The sequence below is a fragment of the Triticum aestivum genome, chromosome 6B (assembly GCF_018294505.1).
Source record: "Triticum aestivum cultivar Chinese Spring chromosome 6B, IWGSC CS RefSeq v2.1, whole genome shotgun sequence".
NCBI lineage: Eukaryota > Viridiplantae > Streptophyta > Magnoliopsida > Poales > Poaceae > Triticum > Triticum aestivum.
Window position 1 is genome coordinate 600,623,582 of NC_057810.1, and position 5,728 is coordinate 600,629,309.

Genomic DNA, 5,728 nt, shown 5'->3' on the forward strand with positions numbered 1-5,728 from the left:
GCGGGTGCTCGCGCTACTGATACGACGCTACAGCTAACAGGTAGTAGTAGCGTGGGTGCCACCCGCGCTACTACTATGTCCGTTAGTAGTAGCGTGGATACCACCCGCGCTACTACTAACTAGTAGTAGCGTGGTTCTGGACCCTCGCTACTGCTAGCTAATTAGGAAATAAAAAAATAAATTCTAGCCATGGCTGCTGCTAGGCGTCATCGTCCTCTTCATCCATCGCCGATGCAGATCCTGGAGGGGATGAAGTCGTCCATGGAGATGGTGCTTCCCCATCCAACTCTTCTCAACACCTCTCCTTTGCTGCTGCTACAAAAAAAGAGACAAGGATTAGAAGAGGAAGAGAGAGAGAGAGAGAGAGAGAGAGAGAGTAGGTGCAGCAACTCACCAGTGGCCGCCGAAGTTGGAGCCGAAACCCTAGATGACGCCATGGGTTGCATCCAAGAGAGATCTGGCCATCTTCATGGGCGGTGCTCTGCTGGATCTTCCTCTCCTTCCAACAACGGAGGAGGGGGAGGAAGGAGGGGCAGCGGAGGAGGAGGAGGAGGAGGAGGGAGGACGGGCAGCGAAGGAGGTCGCCGGATTTGAGGGACACATCACGGCGCGAGGCCAACAGTTGCCATGGAGGAGGAGACGCGCATGTGCGGGAGCTCCATAGAGAGAGAGGGAGAGAGGAGGATAGGGATGGGGGAGAGGAGTGATTTGGATGAGGAGATGGGGATTTCATGGGTGTTAAAATACCCAGGACTTAGTAGTAGCGCGGGTTTTTACCCCTCGCTACTACTATGGCACCCAAATCCATATCATTATCCTGATATTTACTAAGTCCAATTTGAGAATACTTTTTTCTTTTTTTAGTCCCTTTAATTGACATAGATACAAGTACTCTACTAGGATGATGCACAATAAATAGTTAGGATAGCTCAGTTGGTAGAGCAGAGGATTGAAAATCCTCGTGTCACCAGTTCAAATCTGGTTCCTGGCACAGAACAAACAATGAATGCCTTTTCGGGAAAGAAAAGGGCCACATATTTTTTATAGGGAAAAGCTTTTTTTAAGGGGACGAATCATCAACAAAAAATCCAGGAAAGAACAGCAAAGGAAAAATGTGAAAAAACAAGTGTTTTCCCGGAATGGAATAGCGGAAATTCCATACGTTGATCACCATCCCGGGGGGCATGGTAGAGACCGCCTAGTAGTAACGAGGGATAAAAACCCGCGCTACTACTATCAACTTAGTAGTAGCGCGGGTTTATAACCCTCGCTACTACTATGGCATGTTCCAGGAGGCACGGTAGAGACCGCTTAGTAGTAGCGAGGGTTAAAAACCCGCGCTACTACTATCAACTTGGTAGTAGCGAGGGTTAAAAACCCGCGCTACTAGTAAGTAGCAGTAGCGAGGGGTATAAACCCGCGCTACTAGTAAGCGCCTGTGTATAAGCTTTTCCCTAGTAGTGCTTGCACGGCAGGATCCGCCGAACCAGCATTACCTGAATGATCCTGACAAGATCGATATCCCTCTCAAGAAGCTCCCGAATATGGCTTTGCAATGTCTGTACGTCATTAGCAGGCCCCCAGTCCAGTCCCACATTGGTCCACGACGCCAGTTGAGGCGGAGGACCCGAGCGAAAGGCAGGGGCAGCCGCCCACGTTATGCCTCGGGGAGCGGTGACGTAGAACCACCTCCATTGCCACAGATCAGACACCTCCGGAAAGGAACCTTCTGGCCATGGAACATCGGTGTTTCTGCTTATCACGGCGCCTCCGCACTCCGCGTGTCGCCCCTCAATCACCTTCGGCTTCACATTGAAGGTCTTGAGCCATAGGCTGAAGTGTGGGGTGATGTGGAGGAAGGCTTCACACACGATGATAAACAAAAAGATGTGGAGGATGGAATCCGGAGCTAGATCGTGAAAATCTAGCCCGTAGTAGAACATGAGCCCTCTCACGAAGGGATCAAGAGTCAAGCCCAAGCCTCAAAGGAAGTGAGAAACAAATACGACACTCTCGTTGGGTTCGGGAGTGGGGATGATCTGCTCAGGGGCGGGTAGCCTATGCTTGACATCGGCGGTCAAATATATGGCCTCCCTGAGCTTTGCAATGTCCTCCTCTGTGACAGAGGAGGCCATCCACCGACCTTGAAGGTTGTATCTGGACATGATTGAAGATCCGAAGTACCTAAGCTTGAGCTTTGAGTGTTGGAGCTCAAGAGGGAGGAAAGTTGTCACGCCCAATAAGCGACCCTATCCAAAAGAAACTCGAAGGTCCCACCAAGGATAGACCCGCATATTGAAACGCTTTTGCAAGGTGGATATCATTACATCAACATTACATAATAGGTAGGGATACATACGTAAGGCATACAATGACACACGAATACAGCGTCATCTTACATAAGAGCACCATCCGACTACGGATGAAACACAAACAGAAACTCAAACGACATCCACCCTGCTAGCCCAGGCTGCCGACCTGGAACCTATCCCCTGATGAAAGAAGCAAAAGAAGAACTCCAAAACAAGAAAACATTGCTCTCGCGTCATGATCATCGCATAACCTGTACCTGCAACTGTTGTTGTAGTAAACTATGAGCCACGAGGACTCAGCAATCCCATTACCATGGGTATCAAGACTAGCAAAGCTTTATGGGAAAGGAAGGGGTAAAGTGGTGAGGTTGCAACAGCGACTAAGCAAGTATGGTGGCTAACATACGCAAATAAGAGCGAGAAGAGAAGCAAAGGAACGGTCGTGAAGCTAGCAATGATCAAGAGGTGATCCTGAACACCTACTTACGTCAAACATAACCCAAAAACCGTGTTCACTTCCCGGGCTCCGCCGAAAAGAGACCATCATGGCTACACACACGGTTGATGCGTTTTAATTCGGATCTAGTGTCAAGTTATCTACAATCGGACATTAACAAATTCCCATCTGCCACATAACTGCGGGCACGGCTTTCGAAAGTTTATAGCCTACAGGGGTGTCCCAACTTAGCCCATGATAAGCTCTCGTGATCAACGAAGGATATACCTTCTCCCAGGAAGACCCGATCAGTCTCAGAATCCCGGTTTACAAGACATTTCGACAATGGTAAAACAAGACCAGCAAGACCGCCCGATGCACCGACATCCCGATAGGAGCTGCACATATCTCGTTCTCAGGGCAACACCGGATGAGCAATCCGTACAACTAAAACCAGACCTCAAGTTTCCCTGAGGGGGCGCTGCAAGGGCTCTGGTTCGGACCAACACTTAGACAAGCATTGTCCCGGGGGGGCTAAAATAAAGATGACCCTCGGGTTAATTACTCCCAAGGGAAATGTAGGTGGTGGTGAGGCAAATGGTAAAACCAAGGTTGGGCCTTGCTGGAGGAGTTTTATTCAAAGCGAACTGTCGAGGGGGTCCCATAAATCACCCAACCGCGTTAGGGATGCAAAATCGAGGAACATAATACCGATATGACGGAAACTAGGGCGGCAAGAGTGGAACAAAACACCAGGCATAAGGCCGAGCCTTCCACCCTTTACCAAATATATAGATGCATTAATTAAATAAGAGATATTGTGATATCCCAACATAATCATGTCCACCATGGGGCAATCTTCAACTTCACCTGCAACTAACAACGCTATAAGAGGGGCTGAGCAAAGCGGTAACATAGCCAAACAACGGTTTGCTAGGAAGGGTGAAAAGGTTAGAGGCTGACATGGCAATTTGGAAGGCTTGAAGAACAAGTGATAGGTAGCACAGCATAACGATAGACGAAGCAACTAGCATAGCAATGATAGTAGTGAGATCCAGGGTAGCGGTCATCTTGCCTGAAGTCCCGCTAGTAAGAAGAAGGAGTCCATGAAGAAGACGAACGGATGAAGACGAACCAAGCGTAGACGAATGAATCCTCACAATCGCAACGAAACGGGAACTATCGAGAAGAAGCACACAACATGGTAAATACACCACACATATACATGACATGATGCTCAACCAATCATGATGCATGACAAAGCCTAGATGAGCCTACTCATGGCAAGAGATGATGCAAACAAGAGCAACACATCAAGGCAAGTTTAAATGAGGCCGGGAACAACATATAACAATTCCGGTAAGTCCTCATATGCAAATTTCGAAATTGGTCCAGATCTGAACAAACATTAAGTTGAAGTTGTTAAACAGCAAGTTAAAGAGCACCAAGAGGATCTACACGAAATTCTAGTCAAGTTACATATAAAGTTCATTAGATTCAGAGCTACGGCCTAGAAGATATGAGCAAAACAAGTTAAACATGGCATTGATGCAAAATCCATTCAAACATCAAGCAAACACCTCAAAACAAGGATGCAACATGATAATATGAAACTTCATGCAAAATCAAGCAAGTTTCATATAGAGCACACTCAAAACGCAGCAATGGTGCAACACATACACTCTATACAAGTTTAAAGGACATGCTGTCCAAAACAGCAACTAGGCATATTGCAAGCACCAGAACAACAAGCTACAACATCTCAACGTGAAAAAGGCATGGGCATGAAGTACAGGTAAAGCATGACAAAACATGAACACTGAGATATCTCCAGAAAACAATAGAACATGCTCAAAAGGACATGGAAAGATTGCAAATAATAACAGTTTACAGACTTGGCAGAAATAACATCAGGTTGCAATATTTAGAGCTATCAAACAACATGCTACAGGAACTTATCATGGAAAACAAAGGCATGACATCAATCTACTAATTGTATATAACAGAAGTCCTTTACTGACCATGAGCCAAAAATGCACAGAAGATATGATGACACCCATGTAAACATGGCAAATGATGTGACAGATTCATACATGGCAGGAACAATAATAAGTAGGCATGTTGGTGAGCTTGTACCACTCACCACAGAGCAATAAATGGCATGGCAAGGCAATCAACAGTAATAATACATGTTTATGAAGCTAAGAATGGCAAGAACAAGTTCATAGGGTTCACGGATCACTAGCAAAACACATGGCAAAACTGAACTTAATGTTAACAGGTTGACAGCAACATTATTTAGCAGTTTGAGAGCAAGATTACAACAAGCTTCAGTAGGCTATAAATGCAACCAGGGGCATGGACGGATAGAGCATGACATGTATAACAAATCATACTTAGTGAACATCTCCAGATTATGCATAGAATGACTTGTAGAAGCATGTTTACATAGCATCATGATATAACAGATTCAGCCTAGCAAAACAGTAACAGCAAGTACCCTACTTCACGAGCTCGATGCACTCACTACAAGAATCACAAAAATACATGGATGGCACCACTGTGAATATGGCATGATGTAGCAAAAAACACATGTAGAGCTCATGCTCATAGGATGCACACACAAAATGCAACGAAAAAGACAAATCATCAAGTTATAACAGTTTCAGCAGATTAACATCATATAACACTTTCGCAACAATGATTAGGGCATCAATATGACCTCAAACAAAGATGGCACAATGGAATGAAGTGTAGAGCATGCGACGGCGCGACGGAGGAGCCCGGCGAGGTCGGCGACGGGACGCCGGCGGCGGGCGGCCGGGCGCGGAGGCGCAGGGAACCCGAGCGGCGGCAGCGGGGCGCTCGGGCCCGCGGGGCGTGGCGGCGGGCGTGGTCGGGCTCGCGTGGGCCCGTGATGGGCTCGGCGGGCCGCGGCCGCGGGGACGACGACGGCGGACAGGTGGCGGCTCCGGATTGG

The 5,728-nt window shown here is 47.3% G+C and overlaps 1 non-coding gene across 1 annotated transcript; it reads left to right on the forward strand.

Annotated features, from left to right (window-relative positions):
* The first annotated feature begins 918 nt into the window (after positions 1–918).
* Positions 919–991, forward strand: TRNAF-GAA (transfer RNA phenylalanine (anticodon GAA)). Its single transcript has one exon. It is a non-coding gene; the product is annotated as a tRNA-Phe (tRNA).
* The last annotated feature ends 4,737 nt before the right edge of the window (positions 992–5,728 follow it).